The sequence below is a fragment of the Talpa occidentalis genome, unplaced genomic scaffold (assembly GCF_014898055.3).
Source record: "Talpa occidentalis isolate TD23 unplaced genomic scaffold, MPIMG_talOcc4v2.1 talOcc4.9, whole genome shotgun sequence".
Lineage (NCBI taxonomy): Eukaryota > Metazoa > Chordata > Mammalia > Eulipotyphla > Talpidae > Talpa > Talpa occidentalis.
Window position 1 is genome coordinate 69,436,978 of NW_023605305.1, and position 26,968 is coordinate 69,463,945.

The 26,968-nt window shown below is 39.7% G+C and overlaps 1 protein-coding gene, 1 non-coding gene and 1 pseudogene across 2 annotated transcripts in view; all 3 read left to right on the forward strand.

Moving 5' to 3' along the window:
• ZNF346 (zinc finger protein 346) overlaps positions 1-26,968 on the forward strand; it is a 101,012-nt gene that overhangs the window by 1,339 nt on the left and 72,705 nt on the right. The gene's annotated exons all lie outside the window — the stretch shown is intronic.
• Positions 6,263-7,179, forward strand: LOC119236601 (E3 ubiquitin-protein ligase RNF138-like; annotated as a pseudogene).
• Positions 14,071-14,174, forward strand: LOC119237297 (U6 spliceosomal RNA). The gene has a single exon (XR_005123247.1). It is a non-coding gene; the product is annotated as a U6 spliceosomal RNA (small nuclear RNA).

The following is a 26,968-nucleotide window of genomic DNA, read 5'->3' on the forward strand; positions in this document are numbered from 1 at the left end:
TACCTCAGTTCTTGTATAAATAAAAAAAATCAATCTTTTTAAAAAAAGGTCTAAAAGGTCTGATGCACTCTAAGAACTCTAAGAGTTCTATCTTTATGTGGCAGATGGAAGAACCCATTTAGAGCAGATAGGTTTGGGGATCTCAGGGTGCCCCTCATTCTGCCAACTAACAATATGTTCCTGCAATAAATTACAGAAAAACCCTAATAAATGAGTTCTTTTACATATCAACATTTGATAATCATAGCATTGGTTTTTTGTTGTTTTTTTAAAAGATTTATTTATTTATACAAGCACTGGGTACCGTCAGAAGTGTGGGAGGGTGAGAGAATTCACCAGAGCCAGAGCGGAGAGCAGAACAGGCAAACTGAGAAAGTACACTGCTGAGGGGAGCAGCGGGTGGCAGAAGAGGTCTGCACACCATGTGGGACCCTCACCCCGCGGCCGGGGATCAAACTGGCGCTGCAGAGGCTGCGGGCAGCTTCACAACCCAGCACTCAACCACTGCGCCACCAGGGAGGCCTTTATTTATTTTTTTATACAAGCACTGGGTACAGTCAGAAGCGCAAGAGGGTGAGAGAATTCACCAGAGCGGGGAGCAGAGCAGGCAGATAAACAGAAGACACTGCTGAGGGGAGCAGCGGGCATGGCAAGAGACATCTGCGTGCCATTTGGGACCCTTGCCAGTGGCCGGGATCCAGCGGGCACTGCAGAGGCTGTGGACAGCTTCACAGCCCAGCACTCAACCGCTGTGCCACCAGGGGAGGCCCTGTATATATCTCTTCTGGAAGACTTGTCAGCCTTCTGAAGGCACATCATCCTTGTAACCCTAGCAAATAGCAAAAAGACTAGCTAAACATAAGCAATAAATGTTGATTGAATTGAAAATGTTTCAATAGAAGGCCAGAAAAATCCTTTTGGAACATCATACTTAAGAATACGGGCCTCCCTGGTGGCACAGGCGGTTGAGCGCAACACTGTGAAGCTGTCCACAGCAAAGCTGTCCACAGCTTCTGCAGTGCCAATTTGATCCCCACCAGCCACAGAGATACCCACATGGCATGGCAGACCTCTCCTGTCATGCCTGCTGCTCCCCTCAGCAGTGTATTTCGTCAGTCTGCCTGTTCTGCTCCCCGCTCTGTCTCTGGTGAATCCTCTCACCCTCCCGTGCATCTGGCCTGTACCCCGGCTCTTGTATAAATAAAATAAATCTTTAAAAAAAAAAGGAGAAGAAGAGGGCTTCCCTGGTGGCACAGGCAGCTGAGCACTGCACTGTGATACTGTCCGCAACCTCTGCAGCGTGGGTTCGATCCCGCTGGCCAGCAAGAATCCCACATGGCGCAGCAGATATCTCCTGCCTCGCCCACTGCTCCCCTCAGCAGTGTATTTCGTCAGTCTGTTCCCCACTCTGTCTCTGGTGAATCCTCTCACCTTCCCACGCATCTGGCCTATACCCTGGTTCTTGTATAAATAAAAAAATCTTAAAAAAAAAAAATATGATGCAGTTATTGGCAGCCATCTTGCAACACTGAGGGGTGCTAGCCTCACATAGGCAAACCTGGACATTATTCCACTTGTTGTTTTTATACTTTCTGTGATGTGTTAATGTCTATATCATTGTTAAAACCATGCCAAGGATGAGCAGCCAAAATATCACAGTTGGTGGGTTCTCATCCTTACGCTTACAGCTACAATTTCAGGATACGACTCAGACTCAGGGGTTTATGTACAAAGAGGAGAGAAGGATAGAGAATTTGGAGAGGAAAGAGTTAGAGGCAGGGCCAAAAGGTAAAAGTTCACAAAAGTTGAAGGTCACGAAAGTCTTGAAGGTCTCTGCAAGATGGCACCACAGCAGCCAGCAAAAACAATCAGAAGGTAAACCCACGGACTTATGGATAACTAATCTTTGACAAAGGAGCAAAGAATATGCAGTGGAACAAAGACAGTTTGTTCAATAAATGGTGCTGGGAAAACAGAACTGTTACATGCAAAAGAATGAAGCTAGACTACTTCCTTTCACCATGCACAAAAACCAACTCAAAATGGATTAAAGAACTTGACATAAGACCTGAAACCAGGGCCTCCCCAGTGGCGCAGCGGTTGAGCACTGGGCTGCAAAGCTGCCCACAGCCTCTGCAGCGCCTGTTCGATCCCTGGCTGCTCCCCGGCCACCGGAGGAGGGTCCCACATGGCGCGCAGACCTCTCCTGCCACCCGCTGCTCCCCTCAACAGTGTAGTTCAGTCTTTCTGCCTGCTCTGCTCCCTGCTCTGGCTCTGGTGAATTCTCTCACCCTCCCACGCTTCCGACTGTACCCAGTGCTTGTATAAATAAATCAATCAAAAAAAAAAAAAAGACCTGAAACCATAAAATATATAGAAGAAAAAATAGGTGAAATACTATATGACATACACCTCAATAACATCTTTAAAGACACATCACCCAAAGCAAAGATAGTGAAGGAAAGGATAAACAGCTGGGACTACATCAATTTACAGAGCTTCTGTACAGCAAAAGAGACAGTAACCAAAACACAGAGACACCCCACTGACTGGGAGAACATTTTTGCACTCCATACAACTAAGGGACTGTTCATAAATATCTACAAAGAGGTGACAAAACTCAACAAAACCAAAGTAAACAGGGCAGAAGAGCTAAAAAGAAACTTCTCTGAAGAGGAAATGCAAATGGCCAACAGGCATATGAAAAAATGTTCAACATCACTTGTAATCAGGGAAATGCAAATCAAAACTACAATGAGATACCATCTTACACCAGTGAGAAAGGCACATATTTAAAAAACTAGCAACAACAAATGTTGGCGAGGGTGCGGAGAAAAAGGAACTCTTCTGCACTGTTGGTGGGAGTGCAAACTGGTCCAACCACTATGGAGAGCTGTGTGGAGATTTCTGGACCTACTAAACATAGAGCTTCCATATGATCCAGCAATTCCACTCCTAGGTATTTACCCAAAGGACACAGAAACATCAATTCCAAAGAGCACCTGCACCCCTATGTTTATAGCAGCACTATTTACAATAGCTAAGCTTTGGAAACAACCCAAATGCCCAAAAATAGATGACTGGATCAAGAAGATGTGGTACATATACACCATGGAATATTACTCAGCATTCAAAAAAGATAAACACATGCAATTTGCAGCAACATGGATGGAGCTGGAAGGGATCATGCTCAGCAAAATAAGCCAGAAAGAAAAAGAAAAATACCAGATGGTCTCACTCATAGCAGGAATCTAGAAAACTTCAATAAGGGACCAGGAAAATGAATAACTATAAGAAAGTGAAAATCAAAATCAACAAAAAACTATAAACCAAAGACACTCTATGGAGGGTGGGGGGGGGGAGGGAAGGGATTGGGGTCAAAATAAGGGGGTTGCAATTGTATGGGGAATATAAAAATAAAATTTATTATAAAAAAAAAAAAGTAAACAACCCAGTCAAAAAATGGGCAGAAGAGCCAAAAAGATACTTCTCTAAAGAAGAAAGGTAAATGGCCAACAGGAATATGAAAAAATGTTCAACATCACTCATAATCAGGGAAATGCAAATCAAAACTACAATGAGATACCATTTTACACCAGTGAGAATGGCAAATATCAAAAACACTAGCAACAACAAATGTTGGCAAGGATGTGGAGCAAAGGGAACTCTCCTACACTGCTGATGGGAATGCAAACTGGTTCAACCACTATGGAAAGCTGTGTGGAAGTTCCTTAAACTACTAAAAATGGAGCTTCTGTATGATCCAGCAATTCCACTCCTAGGTATCAACCCAAAGGGCACAAAAACATTAATTCAACAGGACACCTGCACTCCTATGTTTATTGCAGCACTATTTACAATAAATAAGCTATAGAAACAACCCAAATGCCCAAAAATAGATAACTGGATCAAGATGTGGTATATATACACAATGGAATATTACTCAGCAATCAAAAAAGATAAACTCATGCAATTTGCAGCAACATGGATGGAGCAGGAAAGGATTATGCTCAGTGAAATAAGCCAGAAAGAAAAAGAAAAATATCAGATGGTTTCAATTATAGAAGGAATGTAGAGGAACCAAATAAGGGATCAGGAGACAAAAATAACTATAATAAAGTAAAAATCAAAATCAACAGGGAACCATAGACCAGACATTCTGTAGGGAAGGATGAGGGAGAGGGATCGGGACAGGGATGGGAAGAGCACAATGGACTATGGTGATGGTGCATGGGTGAATTGTGGTGGGAATTTCACAGGAAATCATACATTGTACAAAAATAATATATATAATATATTATATATATAATATATTATATATAATATATAATTATATATAATATATATTATATATAATATAATATATATTATATAATATAATATATTAATATAAATATTGTAATATATATATATTACATCATCCTTCATTTTGCAGGTCCAGTCTGCAAGATATATATATATATAGGTCCATTCACATTGGTCCATTTACAATCCCAGCTATTTGATTGGTAACGGTTAATCAGCACCAACCTGACCTATACTGAGGTCGGGCCTGCCTTTCAAACTTAATTGGTCCATTTTACTTGATTGGCACAAATGGAGCTGCAATCAGAAACTCCAAACTGCAACAGTGTGCCCAACCTGACCCATACTGAGGTTGGGCTTCATAACTGAACACTAGGAGACAAGGGGTGGGAGATATAATTCTAGCTGTTTGATTGGTGCTGGTCAAGCTCCAATAAAATTGGCCCATTTTCAAGTCCATTTTCAATCCCATGTTGGTCCATTTGCAGTGTGGTTGGACTTCAAGTGTTCAAGAGCCCCTTTGGCTCTGGTGCAAGCTCTCATCTGATTGATCCATTTAGCTTGAAACTACACATCCGATTGATTCATTTAGGAATCTTCAGCCAGAAATTAAAGGGAAAAGCTGAGTCCCTGCCCAGAGTGGACCTGCATTGTGGTCAGGATAGGCCCAGGGGCTGGAGGGCTCTGAGGCACCATGGTCAAAGCTGGCCTTAGGGGGCCTGGAAATAAACTACAGCAGAGCTGGGTTTAATAATTTAGGGGGTCTTGCTTCAATTAGGAGTCATGATTTCTGTTACTTGCAGTGAAACAATTTCCCAATTGATATTAACCTGAATGTTCACCAGTAAGGGAATGATATATTACATATTTCCTTCAAACTCCATTTTCCTATAAATGGCAATATTTCAACTTTCCCTATAGCTAAATAGTATTCTTTTTCTTTTCCTTTATTGAGATAACATTGGTTTATAACACTATATGATTTCGGGGAATACCCTCAAACCTCTTCAGACGGTTATACTACCCACACCATCCAAGTACCCATATTTCTTTAGCCTACGCCATTGCACTCATTCTTTGCTCTTCTCTGCAATGCCTTTTTTTTTTGCACATAGTACCATCCCTCGCCTCTCTCATCTCTACCAAGAAAAGCTGAGACTGCTTAGGTGTGCCTACAGTGGAGTAAAGTCATCCAGCAATGGTTGAAGTAGAAGCAAGTTCATTTAGTGTATTATTTCTCAACTAGTTACAATTTTGGGTGGGGAACATGTTATTCACCTCCTCAAGCCATAATAAATAAGAAATTAGCAGAGCTTCTTTCACAAAGTATGTTTATGGAGGTAAAGTATGTTTACATCATTGTATCTACTTTGGGGGTTACAGGTTTAAACCTCTATGAATGTATATTTTCACATCCTGCCCACTGCCAATGCTACAATAATCCTCCCTCCATGTTCCACCGGAACTCTTCCCTCTCCCAGTCCACCCCACCATCCTCAAGGTTGGCAGTTCTTTATTTTTTTTAATGTAAACCTAGGTATGTCCATCTATTTAGGTAAACCTGTAACAAGAGAGGCATACCACCGCATGTACTCAGCAACCCAGAAAAAGCTCCTATTAGGCATGTGTACAGCACCTGAAATCGTCTTATTTTTGGTCTTAGCATTTAAGTTTTGGGTATATTTCATCTATATTTATTTATAAGGCATACACGTGATTAAATAATGTGTTTTTATTATTCCATCTACTTTTTTTAAAAGCTTCCAAATCAGCTTAACTGAAGAACAGCTTGGTAAGGCAGCAAGCTGTTTTAAAACTGTTGTAATTAATAAATAGTCAACTATATGAATATAGATTTCTTTGGATATTATGAATCAAAAGAGACATGCCTTCAATAACACAAAAATACATATATGTAAAATTGTTCATTGGTGATTAGAAAATACTGGAAATTGGAAATAGGGTTCGCACAGGGAGTTGGCCAGCTGCCAGGAACACCATGGCCTTGATTCCAGCCCACCCCCTTAACCTCCCTACCATCTCCTTCTCACCACCCCCTACTCCCATGTCCTACACCAAAGATGGGGACCATGGCCTGTCAGCACGTTTTCTATAGAAAATACTTCTTGACTGCAATGAGAGAAAGCTGAGTACATTGTTCCCTCTATTGTGGAAATGTGACGAGGTGAGAGACAGCATGCGCTGAATGGACCTCAGACCTTGAAAATATGAGGAAGTTTTCTGGTAGCTGCAGATGCTGTTCAAGAGATTAAATTCTAACATACAAGACATCATTACAAATCCTGTAAGAGGTATGGAGATAAATATGGTGTTTCCTCTATCATTCCAAATTTCAGATCAATCAAGATTCATTAGAGAACAGTAATAGGGGTGAAACAGTCACATCTGATAACACAGAGACTTACCATGAGAATACAAGTTCTTCTGGTCATCCTACCTTTAAGTGTCCCTGTGTCAAGAATTAAATTTTACCAGTATTTGCTGGGTCATTGTAATAATACTCACCTATTTCAGATAGTTCCTGTGAGGTGTCCTATTTGTATATTTCTTACTTGGGAAGATCCTAGCCAGATTACTAGAAGTTTCATTAGTCATCTAAATTAAAGACATGGGTTTGATTGTGGAGGATTTGTAAACCTTCAGCTAGATGAGGAAACCCAATAGCAAACTGATGTTGAAGAATCTTTTCAAGTAAACATCTGAAGACTGCACACATCTCTGCAACTTTGTACCTACAAGTGCCATTTTATAGGGAAAATTATATTAAGTCACTGTTTCAGGAACTTGATGTATATATTTGTAAAAGTAAAGTCTATATTTAGTAAAAGCCTTAAAAAAAGAAAATACTGGAAATAACCTAAATGTCCATTCATAGGAGAATGGAATACTCAATTAATGGAGTATTGTGTAGAAGTAGTATGCAGCAGTAAAACACACAAAAACAAGGAAAAGGACAGCTTCAAAACTATAAACCAGTTGTCTAGTGGGGATGGATAGACTCAAAGTGGGAGGACTGAGGGGCAGCAGTAGTCATTGGAATAGCACAGAAATATGGGGAAGAGGAAACATTCTATGCTAAGACATTTTTGTACAGTTCTAGTTGTGGAACTGTAACAGCGTGGTCCCCAGGAAAAGGGGAAATTCCAGGTTCCCTGCCCCACCCAAAGGAGAATGGAGTTAAAAAAAAAAAAAAGAGAAGAAGCTGAAGACGAGACTGAGGAAGGGAGGAAGCAGGATGGAGAGCCCAAAGGAGACTTGGAGGAGGCACATGGAGCAGAGAGACATGTGAAGAAACTATGTTTGCCTTTTGGTTGTGGACTGGTTGAAATAGATGTGGGTGAGAGACCTGTGGGGAGGTGACAATGGCAGCTTTTATCTTAATTTTGATTTTGCTCTTTTCCTCCCAGATTTGTCTGGTTGTTTCTGCTCCTTTTCTGTGGGTCCCCACCGAAAGGTGTTTCAGACTTGTGGCAGGGTTTCGGGCCTTCCTCTGGGCCAATCCCGTTTGGGTGGACTTTTCCCTATGTGGGGACGGGAAACTTTGGGTGCTTGATTTGGAAACTATATTCTTTGTCTTTTCTGTATTGTTTATTAATTGTATTAAAGTTCCTTTCCATTAAAGTCTTACAAGGGATTAGCATAATCCGTTAACCCAGTTGTAGAAACCAAGACCCTTAGGCATCAACACTCAGATCAGAAGGCACAACTATCAGACTGCTATAGGGGCACAAACCATCCACCCACAAAGATGAGCCCCTCCCTTAAGATGATAAAACCAAAAAAAAAAAAGATGATAAAACCTAACACAGCCCTCACAACAGGGCAGCACTCTGTCTGGCCACCTGTGACCGTGCAGGTGCTTCTTTTCACCAACTCACTCTCTCTGCAGGGCAGCAGACTTCCTGCCTGCCCATGACCTGTACCAGGTTGGACTTCTCTTCACTGACCTCCTTCAGCAGAGGCAGCTCTCCATAAGGCCTCCCGCCTGCAAACATGCAGGCCTCTCTCAGCAAACCTGGCCCTTTTGGGGCAGCTCTTACTGCCCACTTGTGTCTATACAAGTGTCCTTTATTCTTCTGTCCCTTTCCCTAATAAACCTGTTTTTTTTTTTTAAAAACATTTATTTTTGCATACAAGAGCTGGGGTACAGGCCAGAGATGTGGGGGTGACAGGATTCTTCAGAGACAGAGTAGGGAACAGAACAGGCAGATTGACTGAAAATAGACGACTGAGGGGAGCAGAGGGCAAGACAGGAGAGGTCTACTGCACCATGTGGGTTGCTCCCTGGAAGGCCGGGGATCAACTTATGCTGCAGAGGCTGCAGACTGCCTCATAGTGCGGTGCTTACCCCTTGTGCCACCAGGGAGGCCTCCTAATAAACCTGTTTAAATATAACTAACATCTCTGTCTTGTGGAGAAACTCGCCTGAGAAACTCACCGCATGCCACTGAAACGGGTGCTCTGATGTAACCTTTCCCAGAGTGAACCCAAGGATCCCGCACTCCAAATCCACTGACTTCAAAAACCACATCAGATGGCAGAACCTATTTAAAGCAGGCAGATTTGGGGGTTCTAAGATACCCCTCTCCCTGCCCTGTAACAGAACCATGTTAATATTTTACATATTGTACTAAAAGATAAAATCAGCAAAGATGTGGGGTAAATCCTAAATGGAATAAAAACAAATAAACAAAACTGTAAAAATTTATCACAAATCAGTAATATAACCAAACTGAAGAGGAGAAAAAAAAAGCAAGTGCACATTGAAGAAGGAGAAAAACCAAAGACGGAGAAATGCATATGTGTATGTGTACCCTAAATCTATGTACTGAAAGAACTTAGAAGCAATGACATCCCAATAGCATGAAAACACCTAGTAATCAGATCTTGGTTTTTAAAAATCATTCTCTTCTATAAAGAACTAGGACTACTTGGAAAAATTACTGACTCCAGGGAATGTACAAGATGACTTTGGATCATCTATGCAAGAAAGCAAAGAAGTGCCCAAAGACGAGGGCATATCAAACATATGCTGAAACCATCTTGAAATGTTTCCTACTGTCAAGTTTGGGCCAATATGAACATCAAAATAAACAATGACATTCCTAGAGTATAACTCTTTGAATGAAATAATTCTTGAGTTTATATTGGTATAAATACATAAATAAATAAGGGAAGAGGGACAACTCTTCCATTTGATAGAATGTCAATTAATAAATATATAATAGAGAGGGACTCCCTGGTGGTGCAAGGGGTTGGGATGCAACCTGTGAAGCTATCACAGCCTGCAGCGCGAGTTCAATCCCAGCCAGGGATCTACCCACATGACTCAGCAAATCTCTCCTGACTCGCGCACTGCTCCCCTCAGCAGTGCATTTCAGTCAATCTGCCTGTTCTGTTCCCCACTCTGTCTCTGGTGAACTCTCTCACCCCCACACCTCTCGCCTGTACCCCAGTTCTTGTATGCATAAATAAATCTTTTTTAAAAAATAAATAAATACATAATTGAAGTAGTGGTAAAATTAGAAAACCACTGTGTGACAACCATCAGAGTGATAATTAAAGCAAGTGTCATCAGTGGATACTAAAACTAGTGGATGCAAGTTTGATGACTAACAGGATCTTTATATATTCTCAAAATGTTTCCTCACAAAATACAAATTAATTACAAAGAAAAAAAATAATAACTTTACAGTGGATATAACTGAAATGCACCATCTTAATCAAGTGATCAGAGATATTATCACTAGGAATGAAATATGTTGCATCGTGCAACACCACACTGATAAAGAAACAGGAGTCCTGGAGCTGGCCACATAATGCAGGATGCTGCTGAAGAGCAAAAGCCTGGCCTTTTTATTGACAGAATAATTATACAGCATCAGTTGTGAGAGGAAGGAGGACAAAGAGAAAAGGGAGTGGGTGAATTTAGAAAACTGTGCTGTGTTGATAGTAGCAGGGTTGTGAGTCTGCACTCCAGGCACTTCTAATTTGCTTGATGACTTGGCATTGTAATTGAGATCAAGCTCTAGATATCCAGCCATGGTTTCAAATCTTATCAACAAGGCTTTCCACTGATCAGCTTCTAGGGTCCCTTTTCACACATAGGTTATAAGCCCCCTGGGCATTCCAGGTCTAACCTGTGATGCACAGCCTTCCCAGAGTGCTCAAGCTTTAAGCTCTTGGTTAATTTGAAAGGCACTGTAGGGTAAATAGTTTGGTAAGTGGTTTTCTGGCTTTTCTGCCCTCCCACCACTAGGATTGCCCTGGCTGATGCGGTACCTACAGTTGTTACATTGTTGCAAACTGTCTTACTTCTGTGGGCTGTGGGAGGAGTATTGAGATCCTCACCAAGAGAAGCAGAAGCAGTAGCAGTAACAGTAGGGAAGCAGAAGCAGCAGGAGAGAGAAGGGGCATAAGAAGCCAGAGAAGCCCAGAGTGAAGACTTGGGGTGGGGGCGGGGGGGGGGTGTGTGGTTACGTGCACTGAGCAGGTTATGTATGATCCAGCAGATGCGTAAAGGAGAGTCTTGGAGACCTCAGTGGCTTTCTCAGGCTTTTATTGAGCTGCTACATATAGAACAGCAACCAGGTACACGGCAAGTAGGGGTACCAGGGGGCCGGGGGGCCAGGAGGCAGGCAGGCCTCCAAGCCCCTGGCAAGTCTTCACTCTGGGCTTCCCTCTCTCTCTTCTCGCTCTCTTTCTCCTGCCTCTGCTTCTGCTTCTCTTGGTGACGATCTCATTACCCTTCCCATGGCCCACAGAAGTAAATAAGACAGTTTGCAATAATGTAACAACTGCAGATGCCCCATCAGGCAGGGCAATCCTAATGGTGGGAGGGCAAAAGAGCCTGAAAAACCATTTTCCCTACATGCCCCTACAGGTATCTTGCAAAGTTTGCCTCTGACTGATTGACCAGGCAGTTCTGACCTAGTATAGGAATGCAGAACTGCAGGTAATAAAATGGTGGCTGCACAGGTCACTTAGGATTAGCAGACCCACAAAATACATAAATATCATGGGCTTTCCCTGGATGGCCTTTCCTGAGGCTTCAGAGTTGAGATGGAGGAGGGTAGGACAGAAAAGGGCTAAAAAGGAAAAACAAAGAAGAGAGAGAGAAGAGAGAAAGAGAGAGAGAGAGAAAGGGGAGGAAGGGAGGGAAGGAGGGAAGGGAAGGAAGGAAGGATCCTATTAAATAAGGATGAGCTAAACACAACTGAATCCCAAGAGACCCATACACAGTATGGGAGGGAGGGAGGGAGGCAGGCACCTGACACTTCATAAATGCTTAGTATAGGCAGCTTGGTGAGCTTAGGATTTAACTCAAGATGAATCATAAAGTATCTCTGCTTTAGTATATATTTTTAAAATGTCATGTAGATCTGGAAGAGGCAGCACATTGAATCTGTAAATGACTTTATGGGATATGGCCACTTCATAAGCTCAGATAAAAGTGGTAATAAAGTATCACTTTTAACATTCAAACAGTAGGAATCTATATAAGATCATGTTTGAAATAAAGTAAGCAAAGTAAGTCATGATCTAGTTCAACTTCTTCAGTTCACACTTTGAGAAATTGAATCACAGAGAGGCAAGGTGACTATAGACTTGCCCAAGTCACACATTTATAAACAAAGTTGGGGCAAGGAAAGTGGGGGTAGGAACAAAGTGGGGGAGTAGGGCTAATGATGTAGGGTAAAGCACTATGGGTGCTTTAATGGTGCATGTGGTGTGGTGACATACATCTGAGGAGGTATAAGCCTATTCCCCTAAGTCACATAAATTGTTGTAAACCAGTGGTGCCTCAATAAAAAATAAATAAAATAAACAAAGTTGGAACTGTTAAATATGCAGTTAATCCACAAAAAATGTTAACAATAAACAGCACTAGAAAAAAATGTGCACCATCTCTAATAAAGAAAAACAAAATTGAAGTTCCACAAGACACATGTTAAATTAGTAAAAATGAATAAGACAGACAAACACAATGCTCACAGGACTATGAAAAAATATATTTCTACATTGGACACTTACAATCAACAAGTATAATCTTTCCAGACAGAAATTTAGCAATAGCTGACAAGAAACATAAAAATGATTACACTCTCAACCTGAGCAATAATACATTTGGGAATACATCTCAAAGAGATGATTCAAAAGAGAGGAGAACAGATTTGAACAGAAATGATTATAGCCAGACACTATGGTATAGTCAGAATCTAAAAACAATCCACATGCTCCCCTGTGGGACAAAGGCTAACTAGAAACAGGCCAAAGTGGAGCAACACAATATTATTACATTGCCACAGGGAATCTCAACAAGAGGATCTTGTAGAAATGTGGTTAGAACCCTATTAAATAAGGATGAGCTAAAGACAATTGAATCCCAAGAGACCCATACACAATACTGACAGCTAATATGTATGTCGCTGAACAATGTGTATGTAGGTGCCAAAACAAAAAGTAAAAATGGCAGATGTAAATACAAATATATCAGTAATATTAAATGTGAATGTATAAAACAATCCAATCAACAGAGATTGTAGACTAGATTGAAAAACCAAGATCCAACTATGTTTACTGTAGGAATCACTCTTTGTATTCATATATACAAATAAATTGAAAGTAAAGAATATAACAAGATTTATCATGCAAACAGTAATCACAACAATTGGAATGGCTATCATGATAGTATACATAATAGACTTTATTTTTTTTAATATTTATTTATGTATACAAGAACTTGGGTACAGGCCAGAGGTATAGTGGGTAAGAGGATTCACCAGAGACAGAGTGGGGAGCAGAACAGGCAGATTGAAACACACTGCTGAGGCTAGCAAGGGGCAAGTCAGGAGAGGTCTGCTGAGCCTTGTGGGTAGCTCCCTGGCCGGGGATAAAATTCGTGCTGCAATGGCTGCGGATAGCTTCATAGGTTGCGTCTTAAGCCCTTGTGCCACCAGGGAGGCCCCACACAATGACTTTAAAACAAAGAAAGGTTACTACAAAGAAAAATATTTTATAATGATTAAAAGATCAGACTTTTGATTAAAAGTATCAGACTTCAAAAGAGAAAAATTTTACTAGAGACAAAGGATATTTTATAATAAGAGATTCATACATTAAGAAGATACAATTGTATGGGGAATATAAAAATAAAATCTATTATTTAAAAAAAAAATACAGGGCCTCCCCGGTGGCGCAGCGGTTGAGCGCTGGGTTGTGAAGCTGCCCGCAGACTCTGCGGTGCTGGTTCGATCCCCCGCTGCTCCCCGGCCACCGGAGGAGGGTCCCACGTGGCGCGCAGACCTCTCCTGCCGCCCGCTGCTCCCCTCAGCAGTGTACTTCGGTCCTTCTGCCTGCTCTGCACCCCGCTCTGGCTCTGGTGAATTCTCTCACCCTCCCGCGCTTCTGACTGTACCCAGTGCATGTATAAACAAAACAAACAAATAAACAAATAAATAAATAACATGCCTCTATAAAAAAAATAAATAAATAAATAAATAAATCTTTTTAAAAAAAATAAATAAATAAATAAATAAAAAAAAATACAAACTGGCTTTTGTTGTCATGTTTAAAAAAATAAATAAATAAAAGAAGATACAATTACAAACATATGCATCTTAGACCACCAAAATACATAAAGTAAAAACTGACTGAAATGACAGGAGAAGCATACAACTCAACAACAAATTTGGAGAATCCAATACCCTAATTTCAATAACGGATAAAAAAATTATGCTGATGGTGCTCACTTCAGCACCACATATACTAAAATGGGAGTGATTCAGAGATTAGCATGGCCCCTGCACAAGGATAATACACAAATTCATGAAGCGTTCCATATTTTTCATACAAAAATGAAAAACAATGTAAGAAAACAAAATAAATTATGCAGATGATCAACAAGGAAAAAGAAGACTTGAAAAACACTATAAGGCAATTAGACCTAACAGAGCACTATAAAACACTCTACCAAACATTAAAAGTATACTCTTCTCAAGGGAACATTTTCCAGGATAGTCCATATGTTAGTACACATACCTCAATGCATTTAAAAGAATAGAAATAATTTATTATCTTCTTTTATGGAGGATAATAGTTTGGATATTTTCAAGGAAAAACAACTAAATTGATAAAATATTTTATTTATTATATTTATTTTATATTGTTCTTATTTTTTTTAAAGATTGATTGATTTATACAAGAACTGGGATACAGGCCAGATATGCGGGAGAATGAGAGGATTCACCAGAGACAGCAGGGAACAGATCAGGCAGACTGACCAAAATACACTGCCGAGGGGAGCAGCGGGCGAGACAGGCAAGGTCTGCCGCACAATGTGGGTATCTCCCCAGCCGGCTGGGCTGGAACCCTCACTACAGGGGGTGCAGACAGCTTCACAGTACAGCACTCAACCGCCTGAGCCACCAGGAAGGCCCTATATTTTTCATTTTATATAATGTTCGATTGCTCCCCCAGATATAATCCCTGTAAATGTCCCACCACCAAATCACCCGTGAACCATCACCATAGTCTCTTGTGCTCTTCCTTCCCCTGTTTTGACCCCTCTCTTTGCCCCTCCCCTGCTCATTTATTCTTTGCCTGCTAGTTTTGTCTTTTTTCCTGACCCCTTGTTCAGTGCCAAGGACCAGCACAGCAGTAGACGATGAGGCCACCACAGGGTTGAGAGAAGCGTGCAGGGTGGTCAGGGCGTCGGTGAAAGAAATGACAAACAGACACACTTCAAGAGTGAAAATCTGAGTGTAATTTTCTTTGAGTTTGTGACCAGTATATATATGTTTTCCAAAAGCACAGGAACAATGAATATCAATGAAATCAGCTTGCTCATGGGCTCAGCCTATCACCATCAGGGTGGTGATCTACATAACAAGCAATGACCTTTATAGAAGAAAGAAGGAAGTTTAGAAAGACAATAAGGGATTAAAGTTTGTAGTTCTAGAAAGACGGGATAAGATTTTTAGCATTCTTGTAGTGGTTCCTGATGGTCGTTATCTTTTCATAAGCTTCTGTCTTTTCAGGGAACTTCCACTGTACTTCCTCTGCTTCAGGGTGTTTTGCTGTTCTCCCCCTGCGTGCTGGTTGCCCAGCCCGGACCTAGGGACCGTGGCGAAAGCCATTCCTAAAGGTCACTGCAGGGGGAGGTGCAGCAGGTATGTCTTCAGAGGGTTTTGCTGTTCTCCCCCTGCGTGCTGGTTGCCCAGCCGGACCTAGGGACGGTTAGCCCTAAAGGTCACTGCAGGGGGAGGTGCAGCAGGTCCCCCTTTGTTTTTAGAACGGAGCTGGAAGGCGTACATATGTCGTTGAAGATGATGAATGGACCTGTGAAGTAAGCGGACACAGAGGGGAAGGAGTAAACAAAGGAGCAGGACGAGTAGGGAAAGAACAATAAAGGAGAGAACAAGATGATACCAGTGAGTAGGAGTCAAAGATTGGAGAGTGGAAGCTAGAGAATGAGCAAAGGAAGAGAGTGAAGTGTGCAGATGAGACTTACTGATAGCAGAAATTTCAGCTTGGAGAGACGAAAGGTCATGAGAAAGGTCATTGTCTTGCCAGATGCCCAATAGGTGATGTTTGGTAAGATTCCAATGTAAGGAAGAGTTATAATGTAAAGGCGTAACACAAATGAAACGAAACTGAACATGGCAACGAGTAGACAGTTGTTGTTTGAGAAGTTGAACCTCATTGCCAATAGCAATAACAATTTCTTCCAGAGCATTTAACTTTTTTTTCTAACTTATAATCAATGTCCCGCTGTATTGCGAGCGCCATGGACACGTTTTTGGTAAGGTCATTTACAAAAGAAGCTGTCTTAGCTTCCTGAATTAAAGCAACAAAGGAAGCAGCTAAAGAGATAACTAAGGAAATCAGAGCGGCAATGCCTAGAATAAGGGTAGCAATAAAACGTTTGGGACGAAGAAGAGCATGTACTTCATCTAAAACTTGCATGGCAGTATTATCATACCAAGGCATATTATGTAAATCAACAGGTAACATAACATAGGAGGGTCTTTTGAGCAAAACCACCACAGGATATAGACGAACAAGAGAGGGGGTGATACAATTAGTAACAATGCAACTGGAACAATGAATGGAGTAAGAAGTCCCATGCGATTGAATGCGTGTAGCTGAGGCATTCCCCAGAAGTAGAGCGAAGGGGTATCCAACATAGGCACGCACTGGGATCTTAGCGGTGTCCTGTCCAGGTTGTTTGAATTGTACATCATCAAAGGCAGTGAAAAGACGAAAGAGTTCAGGCTTTATGACAGAGCTTTCTGTTCAGGGAACCGGGTTATTCAGTCCTGCCAATGGAGGCAAGCTTTCTCATCATTTTCAGAGGTGTCTGGAACCCTACGAACAAAGCAGCAGTTTCTCCACATTTTAGTTTAGCTCTATGTCAGCTCCCTGGAAGAATTGTACTGAAAGCCACACAAAAGGTTAGCTCTGCTAGAAAAAGAAAAAAAAAAAAATATATATATATATATATATATATATATATATATATATATATATAACATTGCTGTAGAGTGTGGTCAGTCAAAACAAGAAAACTTTGTTGAATCAAGGCAAAATGTAAAAACATTTTCAATGTTATGCCAAACAAAACAGTAAAAATCAGGTGTATCAACAGTTTATACAGTTTTTTGTAGAAAAATTTTTTACTCTCAAAATTTTATTATTTTGAATCAATTGAGGCCTTTTTCTTTTCTTATTTTGTGTAGAAACAAGTCCTGCAGACATTAAACCATTGAAGTATATAATATTGCAAGGCAACAATAATCATTGACAATTTACATACATCAGGTATTGAAAGATTTTGTTTTAGAAAACCAATGTTAACATTTTTGTACATATTAGAGTTTTACCATTTTTTCAAGTGACAGTGATTTCCTTGTAGTGTAACTTTACCAGGTAAACCAGATAGGATAAATTTATCTAATGTCCTTCCCAGGAGGAAAAGGAGAAAGTTTGTGGAGTATCTCTAAAGCTCTGCTGAGGTTCCACAAAATTTCCTTTAATTGATTAAATGACAGGCTACCAAATTTTATTTTAATTTAGATTTTTGGGAAGCTATGTCATAAATACTTAGAAAACAGCAAAAACAACCATATTTAATTTTTATAAAAATTCTAGCCCTGAGTATAATATTGACAATCAAATCATAACCTTTAATTGTCATCTCAAAAATCTTAGTTTTTCAGACACTAAAAGACATTATGTACCCAAAATCATTAACCTAGACAAGGGCCAAGATTATACCCAATGTTAGTGTATAAGTACATGTTTTGAAACAACCCATTAAATTAAAACTCAGTTATTATTAACCAAAAATTATTTTAGCTAATGTGTTCCCAAAATACTAAAATAATATAAATCATTTGAGTATACAAAATTTGTTTTTTGTAAAATTTCTTTGAGATTTTTAACACTTTCCTTAGCCTTGTTACTTTTTTTTTTTTAATATTAAATTTTATTTTTATATTCCCCCATACAATTGCAAACGCCCCATTCTGACCCCAATACTTCCCCTCCCGCCCCCCACCCCCCAAAAAGTGTCTCTGGTTCATAGTTTTTTGTTGATTTTGATTTTCACTTTCTTATATTCATTTTCCTGGTCCCTTATTTAAGTTTTCTAGATTCCTGCTATGAGTGAGACCATCCGGTATTTTTCTTTTTCTTTTTGGCTTATTTCGCTGAGCATGATCCCTTCCAGTGCCATCCATGTTGCTGCAAATTGCATGTGTTTATCTTTTTTGAATGCTGAGTAATATTCCATGGTATATATGTACCACATCTTCTTGATCCAGTCATCTATTTTTGGGCATTTGGGTTGTTTCCAAAGCTTAGCTATTGTAAACAGTGCTGCTATAAACATAGGAGTGCAGGTGCTCTTTGGAATTGATGTTTCTGTGTCCTTTGGGTAAATACCTAGGAGTGGAATTGCTGGATCATATGGAAGCTCTATGTTTAGTAGGTCCAGAAATATCCACACAGCTCTCCATAATGGTTGGACCAGTTTGCACTCCCACCAAAAGTGCAGAAGAGTTCCTTTTTCTCCACACCCTTGCCAACATTTGTTGTTGCTAGTTTTTTTAATATGTGCCATTCTCACTGGTGTGAGATGGTATCTCATGGTAGTTTTGATTTGCATTTCCCTGATTACAAGTGATGTTGAACATTTTTTCATATGTCTGTTGGCCATTTGCATTTCCTCTTCAGAGAAGTTTCTTTTTAGCTCTTCTGCCCATTTTTTGACTGGATTATTTTCTTTGTTGTTGCTGAGTCTCATCAGCTCTTTGCAGATTTTTGTGATCAGTCCTTTATCATTAGTGTTGGGTGCAAAAATGTTCTCCCAGTTGGTGGGGTTTCTCTTTGTTTTTGTTATTGTCTCTTTTGCTGTGCAGAAGCTCTTTAATTTGATGTAGTCCCAGCTGTTTATCTTTCTCTTCACTATCACTGCTTTGGGTGATGTGTCTGTAAAGATGTCTTTGATGTGCAAATCCCGTAGTGTTTCGCCTATATTTCCTTCTATGTATTTTATGGTTTCAGGTCTTATGTCTAGTTCTTTAATCCATTTTGAGTTGATTTTTGTGTATGGTGTGAGGTAGTGGTCAAGCTTCATTCTTTTGCATGTAGCGACCCAGTTTTCCCAGCACCATTTATTGAACAAACTTTCTTTGCTCCAATGCATAGTCTTTGCTCCTTTGTCAAAGATTAGTTGACCATAAATCTGTGGGTTTATTTCTGGATTTTCTATTCGATTCCATTGGTCTGTATGTCTGTTCTTGTTCCAATACCATGCAGTTTTGATGATTATGGCTTTGTAGTAGAGTTTGAAGTCTGGGAGTGTGATGCCTCCATTTCCTTCTTTTTTTTTCAGTAGAGCTTTGGCTATTCGGGGTTTTTGGTGATTCCATATGAATTTCATCAATAATTGTTCTATTTCTTTGAAGAATGCCATTGAGATTTTGATTGGAATAGCATTGAATCTGTATATTGCTTTTGGTAGGATGGCCATTTTAATAATGTTTATTCTTCCAATCCATGAGCAGGGGATGTCTTTCCATTTCTTTGTGTCTTCTTCTATTTCTTTTAACAGTGTTTTATAGTTTTCTTTGTATAGGTCCTTTACCTCTTTTGTTAGATTTATTCCCAAATATTTGATTTTTTTTGTTTCGATAATAAGGGTGGTTTTTTTGATTTCTTCTTCTTCAGATTTATTGTTTGTGTATAGGAAGGCTACTGACTTTTGCGTGTTGATTTTGTATCCTGCCACTTTACTGAATTGATTGATGAGTTGAATTAGTTTTTCTGTGGAGATTTTGGGGTTCTCTATGTATATTATCATATCATCTGCAAATAGTGATAGTTTGACTTCTTCTTTTCCTATTTGGATTCCTTGGATGTCTTTCTCTTGTCTTATTGCTCTGGCTAGGACTTCCAGTATTATATTGAAAAGCAGTGGTGAGAGTGGACATCCTTGTCTTGTTCCAGATCTTAATGGAATTGCTTTCAGCTTTTCACCATTGAGAATGATACTGGCTGTTGGCTTGTCATAGATGGCCTTTATGATGTTGAGGTATGTTCCTTGTATCCCAAGAATTTCAAGGGCTTTTATCATGAATGGGTGTTGCACTTTGTCGAAAGCTTTCTCAGCATCTATTGATATTATCATATGGTTTTTATATTTCTTTTTGTTGATGTGTTGGATAACGTTGATTGATTTTCGGATGTTAAACCATCCTTGTGCCCCTGGAATGAATCCAACTTGGTCGTGGTGAATTATCTTATGGATACATTGTTGGATTCTGATAGCTAAAATTTTATTGAGGATTTTTGCATCAGTGTTCATTAGGGAGATTGGCCTATAGTTTTCCTTTTTTGTGTTGTCCTTATTCGGTTTTGGTATTAGTGTAATATTGGCTTCATAGAACGTGTTTGGTATTTTCCCTTCCTTCTCAATTTTTTGGAAGAGTTTGTGAAGGATAGGCACTAATTCGTCTCTGAATGTTTGGTAGAATTCATTTGTAAATCCATCAGGTCCTGGGCTTTTGTTTTTGGGGAGGTTTTTAATTACCATTTCAATTTCGCTGCTTGTAATTGGTCTGTTTAGGTGTTCTATTTCTTCTTTATCTAGCTTTGGGTGATTGTAGAGTTGTAGGAATTTGTCCATCTCCTCTAGATTGTTGAACTTGTTTCCATATAACTGTTCATAGTAGTTACTGATTATTCTTTTGATTTCTGCTGTGTCCGTTGTGATTTCTCCTCTTTCATTTATGATTCTGTGTATTTGTGCTTTCTCCCTTTTTTCCTTTGTGAGCCTGGCTAGGGGTTTGTCTATTTTATTTATTTTTTCAAAGAACCAGCTCTTGGTTTCATTGATCTTTTGGATTGTTTTTTTAGTTTCAATTTCATTTATTTCTGCTTTGGTTTTTATTATTTCTTTTCTTCTACTGGTTCTGGGGTTTTTTTGTTGTTCTTTTTCTAGATCTTTGAGCTTCGAGATTAGGTTGTTTCTTTGAGTTCTTTCTTGTTTTTTGATGTGAGCTTCTATTGCTATATATTTTCCTCTTATTACTGCTTTTGCTGCATCCCATACATTTAGAATATTGGTGTCCTCCTTGTCATTCAATTCAAAGAATTTTTTAATTTCTTCTTTGATCTCCTCGTTAGTCCAGTGGTCTTCCAGTAGTGTGGCTTTTAATCTCCATGAGGTAGGATAGTACCTTGCCTTCTTTTTATGATTTATTTCTAGTTTGATGCCTTCGTGGTCAGAAAAGATGGTTGGTATGATTTCAATCTTGGTGTATCTGTTGATGTTTGTCTTGTGCCCCAGTATGTGATCGATCCTGGAGAATGATCCGTGTGCGCTTGAGAAAAATGTGTACTCCGTTTTTTTTGGGTGTAGTGTTCTATAGATGTCTGTTAAGCCCAAATGCTCTAGGTCCTTATTTAGAGCTTTAGTTTCTTTACTTATTTTTTGTCTTGTTGATCTATCCATTGTTGATAGTGGTGTGTTGAAGTCTCCCACTACATATGTGTTTTCTCTGATGTCTGTTTTCAGAGAGGACAACAGTTGTCTGATATATTTTGGTGCTCTTTCGTTTGGTGAGTATATGTTAATGAGTGTTATTTCTTCTTGAAGTATTGTCCCCTTAATCATAATGTAGTGACCATTGGGGTCTCTTTTTATTTTTTTGAGTTTGAAGTCTGTTTTATCTGATATAAGTATAGCTGTTCCTGCTTTCTTTTTTGGCCCATTTGCTTGTAGGATTGTTTTCCATCCTTTGACTTTGAGCCTATTTTTATCTTTTGTAGCTAAATGTGTTTCCTGGAGACAGCAAAAGGTTGGGTTTTGTTTCTTAATCCAGGCTGCAACTCTGTGTCTTTTTATTGAAGAGTTTAGTCCATTTACATTTAGAGTTAATATTGATATGTTAGCATCTGTATTTGCCATTATGTTTGTCTTTCCTTTGATTTTATTTATTTATTCTTTTAATAACTTTTTTTTTTTTTTTTGGTCTTCTTTCGTTGTTATTCGTCCCTCTGAGGTTCTGGCTTTAGGATTCCTTGTAGTATTTTTTGGAGTGGGGGTTTAGTCGCAATGAAATTCCGGAGTTTCTCTTTGTCTGGGAAGGTCCATATTCTTTCTTCATGGAGGAAAGAGAGCTTTGCGGGATAGAGTATTCTTGGTTGGCATCTGTTTTCTTGGAGTCTGTTGACTATGTCCCTCCACTCTCTCCTTGCCCGTAGTGTTTCTTCAGAGAAGTCTGATGTCAGCCTGATTGGTTTTCCTTTGAATGTTATCTGTTTCTTCCCTCTTGTCAGCTTCATTATTTTTTCCTTGTCCTGGATTCTTGGGAGCTTTACTATTATGTGTCTTGCTGTGTTTTTCCTTTCGTCGTGGAAGTTTGGTGTTCTTCTTGCTTCTTGTATATCAATTTTCAGCTCCTTCTTCTCATTTGGGAAGTTCTCTTCAATTATATCCATGAATATTTTCTCTGTTCCTACATCTCTCTCCTCTCCTTCTGGAATTCCTATAACTCTTATATTTCCTTTCCTCATGGAGTCAGATAGTTCCCGAAGTCTTTCTTCATTCTTTTTCCTTCGTACTTCTCTTTCCTTTTCTGTTTTGGTTCTTTTTATTTCTGTGTCTTCAAGATTACTTATTCGTTCTTCCATTTCATCTATTCTGCTTTCATTGCTTTTCCCAGAGTTCTTTAGTTCCTCCATTAATTCTTTGATCTCCTGCATTTCTCTTACTTCCCTCTTTAGGGACTCAATTTCCTTCTTCTGATCTATCACTTTTTTAATCATGGCAATTTTAAATTCTCTTTCTGGAAGGCTCAGAAGTTCTTCCAAGTTGCTGTCGTTGCAATCTGGGGAGTGGTTTTCTTTTTGTGGTGTGCTTCTTTCCTGAGGAGTTTTTAGGTTGCGTGTGGTTCTTCTACTCCCTACTGTCTGTTTTCTAATTTGTCGTATGCGTTGGGACACTGTGTTGCTCGGACTGACTGACATCTTGGGTGAACTTCTCCGCTCCCCTCTGGCTCTTCCAGGAGCCATCTCTGTCTTCTGGGGGAGCTTTCTGCTGGTTTTAGGCAGTTTTTACTGAAGAAATGTCCCTGTTCTCAAATGGCGAAGCGGGATGCAGTCCCTGCGCCTCCGGTTTCAGGCACACTCTTCTGCGCACCCAGTCTGCCCCAGACGTGGGTGCCTGCTCCCTCTGTGGGCTCAGACTGCTGATCGGAAGGGGCCTGGCATGGAATAACTTCCCGGCTGGCCACTGGGTCCTCCAGAAACCTTCTGCCCTTTTCAAGCAGTCTTAAGAAATGTCCTGTTTTATAGGGTGTTAGTGACTTTTTTTTTTCCTGGTCGCTAGGTGGCGCCAGAGATCTCTCCTATTGTCCTTGGGGGGCTGTTTTTCGCCTCCCCCCACCCCGTGGGACAGAGAACAGAGCGGGAATGGTAGGGTACACCTCAACAGCTTTGGGGTGCTGTGTCTGCCTTGTGCCCCACCGTCGTGGAGAAACCACGCCCCGAATTTTCGTGCCCCGGGTCTCAGTTCAAAGCCCTCAGTTCCAGGACGCGGGCTGTAGCCCAGTTCAGTGGCGCGGGAATGGCGCCTTTTGCACAGCTCCCGTGCCTGGGCGCCTGGTTCCTGCTCACTCAGGGAGGGACCTTCACCTCAGTGAGGACCTCCGTGTGTCTCCCGCAAGCCTAGGTCGTCTCCCCGCAAGCCTAGGTCGCAGGCGCGGGGACCTGGGCAGCCGAGATCCAGGTCTGCACTTGCTTTTCAAGCTCCCCGAGCGCGCCGCTTTCCCGCGCAGGCTTACCGGCAGCCCGGGCTGTGTGCGCGTCTCCCGGGGTCTTTGTTCTTCTCTAATGGCGCCCGGAGCCGATCCTGCAGGGTTCGCCTCAGCTCCCATTCACGGGGTGTGGTGGCTGCAATAGTTCCTTTCCACTCACAGTCCCGCTTGCTGCGTCGTTTGTTCTTGTGGGCCGTTTTGGTTTGTTGTTTCCTCCTCTCTGCCGGTCGGAGAGTCAGCCTTGTTACTTTTTAATTCTTTTAGACCTTCAACATTTGCTTTAACACTTATCACTTTACTTTTAGGACCATTAAAATATCTATTTTTAATACATGTTTTTCTTTGCAAACACACATTTTACATTACATCGATTTAGGATTGTCACATCTTTCATTAGCAGTAAGGCATTACAATACTGTTATTTGTTTGTACTAGATGACTTAAATGTGAACACACAAGGTAATATGACATTAGAATTTTTAGCTTTCACAAATAGGTGCAAAAAGTAAACCTGAAAGTTTAGTTGTAGTTTTAGTTTCTGTTATGACTGGAATTCCATTTTGCATGGCTGTTAATAATATAATGGCACATACCTAGGTTTTTCTAGGCTAGCTAATAAAGAAGCAATTAGGCAAATTAATAAAAACAAAAAAAATCAGAGCACCATATAGATAATATGTACATTTTTCACATACATGTGACTCAGTAGGAAGGACAAAAGTACTTTTTATACCAGAAATTTCTTTTTGAAATAAACACATTTAAACAAAGTATTCATAACTTTAAGGCATATATGCTTTGAATTATATTATAAAATTTAAACTAGTTTTTGTTTATTAAAAAATTGTTTGATTAAGATCTTAAGATTTGTTTTATGATAATTTATAAAGGCGCCATCTATAATTAGTCCTCCGGAGGTAAAAAACAAAACAAACACAAAGACAGACAAACAGATACAGAGATCTCTTGATAACATTTAAAATTTTGGCCATGTGTATATATTTTGAAACATAGTTATTTTACCAATATGTGTGAATATACTGAGGTTTTTAATGAGTTAACAGCTAAAATCTGTACACAGAATAAGTGTCTAATCTTAATTATTACCAAAGACCTTGGGCTCCAGACCACAGTAGTCACGGCAGTTTTTACTAATTTTTTTTTTTTTTGATAAGAAAATATTTTTGGAGTTTACATTTTTAAGAAATGATTATTTGGCTTTAGGTTGTTAACATATTATCTCACTGGGAACGGTCATATTTTAAAACATAAAAGTACACTGTTATCTTGAGAACAGGAGAAGAGGTAAATTTTTACAGTCTGCCTGTAAAATTTGAGGTTTAGAATTTAGCTCAAAAATGTCTGTATCATCACTTTATGTTTTACCAGGTTAGTTTGTTTTAACAAGAAACTTAATCTTTTACAGGTCCAATAAGTAAAATTAAAAGCTTTTATTCAACCAATAAGCATTTTGTATAGATTGTTAGCACGTCAAAAGTAACTCAGCAGTTTTTGCCTAAGACAATTTAGACTTTAAAATCAGAGAAACACAGGGAAATGGAACTTTTTTTGTAGAATGAACCAAAATAGTTATTTAAGGTGGATAACAGAAAAGTTCAGTCCTCCACAGCAGGAAGGTAGTAGAGACCTGTCAGTGATCCCAACACTGGAGAAAAAGTCCAGGCAGCTGCTTGTTGAGATCAAGGGCAGCGTCCACCAGCCCACTGCAGTGGGTTCATACTATTTTAATAAAAACCTTTTATTTATATTATAGTCATATAGTCTCATACACTCATATTTAACCATTTTTTATAACTTTAACAATTGTGAATGAACTTTGAATACTATTATTTAAAAATGCTTTATTTATTTATTTTAAAAGAAACAAATGGCAAAAAACTTCACTGGGGGGAACCTAGCCTCTTCCCCAAATAATTAACAGGAAAAGATTGGAGTATTTTTTCTTTTATTTAAGGTCATGTCACATTATTTGCTACTTGTTTTTGAGTTTTTATTTTTATCTCAACAATTTTAGCCAAGTCCGAGCTGGAAATTTGGGCTGGATTTTGGAATGGTCTCATAATTGGGAACCGATGCCTCTGCAAAGAGGTCAGCATTGGCTCTAGAATCAACTTTTGGCTTTTGAAAAACAATTTTACTATCCCAAGAATCCTGATCACTTTCTCTAATACTGCAGGCTATTTTTTCTTTTACCTTTTGTTTTGCATATTTCATTTTGCCTCCAGCCAGGCAAAAAAAGACCTATCTGTTCAGGCAATTGTTTTATTAATACGGGGCTGTCAGCTGAGTCCTCATTGATGTTATTTAGGGATACAGACAGCCATAAGTTTTTGAGTTATTTATTTATTTATTTGTTTGTTTGTTTGTTTGTTTGTTTGTTTATTTTTTTATTTTTTCCAGACTCTTGATCTAGTGTCGCGGGGGAAGTATTTAAGCAAACTTTAATGTAATCTTGAAGCATACCAGTTTTTTTTTATAGGTCTAATTAGTTCTTTACAGAGGGAATTAGCATTTTCCCATGCAAGTTGTTTAAACAATAAATCTCGTGCTCCGGAGGATGGAAGAACCTTATCCAGAGCAGTTTCTAATCTAGCCACAAAATCCTGGTACATTTCATCCTGGCGTTGGTGTATATCAGTGAGATTAGTGGGTTTGTACTCAGGTGAAGGAAGATTTTTCCATGAGGCAACTGATAGTTTATTAATTTCAATTAGGACATCTTTTGGAAGGGCAGCTTGTCTGCATACCTCAGCATATTTGTCTGTTCCCATGAACATAGAAAGGGAAATTTTCTCAGCCTTGACCTCATTATCATGCTTCTTAAGGAAAGGCATGTACTTGGTCCTCATATTCCATGCAGAATAATATATACATTCCTGAAGGAAGTACAGCCTTGGCAAGATTATGCCAATCATACGGGGTCATCCAGGTGGCCGATAGCATGTCAATAATTTGATAAGTATAAGGGGAGTTATGACCTGTTGTCTGAACAGCTAACTGTAATTCTTTTAGAGTTTTTATAGGGATGGCCTCCCATGCAGGGCCATCGTCATCAGCACGAGTCAAGGTCGGAGGTCCGGCCACGGGAAAGGCAAATGAAAAATCTCCCATCTTACTGGCCTCCCTTGCTGATCCTAGAATGCCTCCCAGCGGCCCTCGATGGGCCTTGATATGATTAGGATTATTATGTAATGCAATGTTAGGTTTGGTAACAACTGGAAAAAGGTTAGCGGTTGGGCGGGAGGGTTTATCATTTTTGAAAGTTAATTTATCTAGTATTTCAGTATATTCATGAT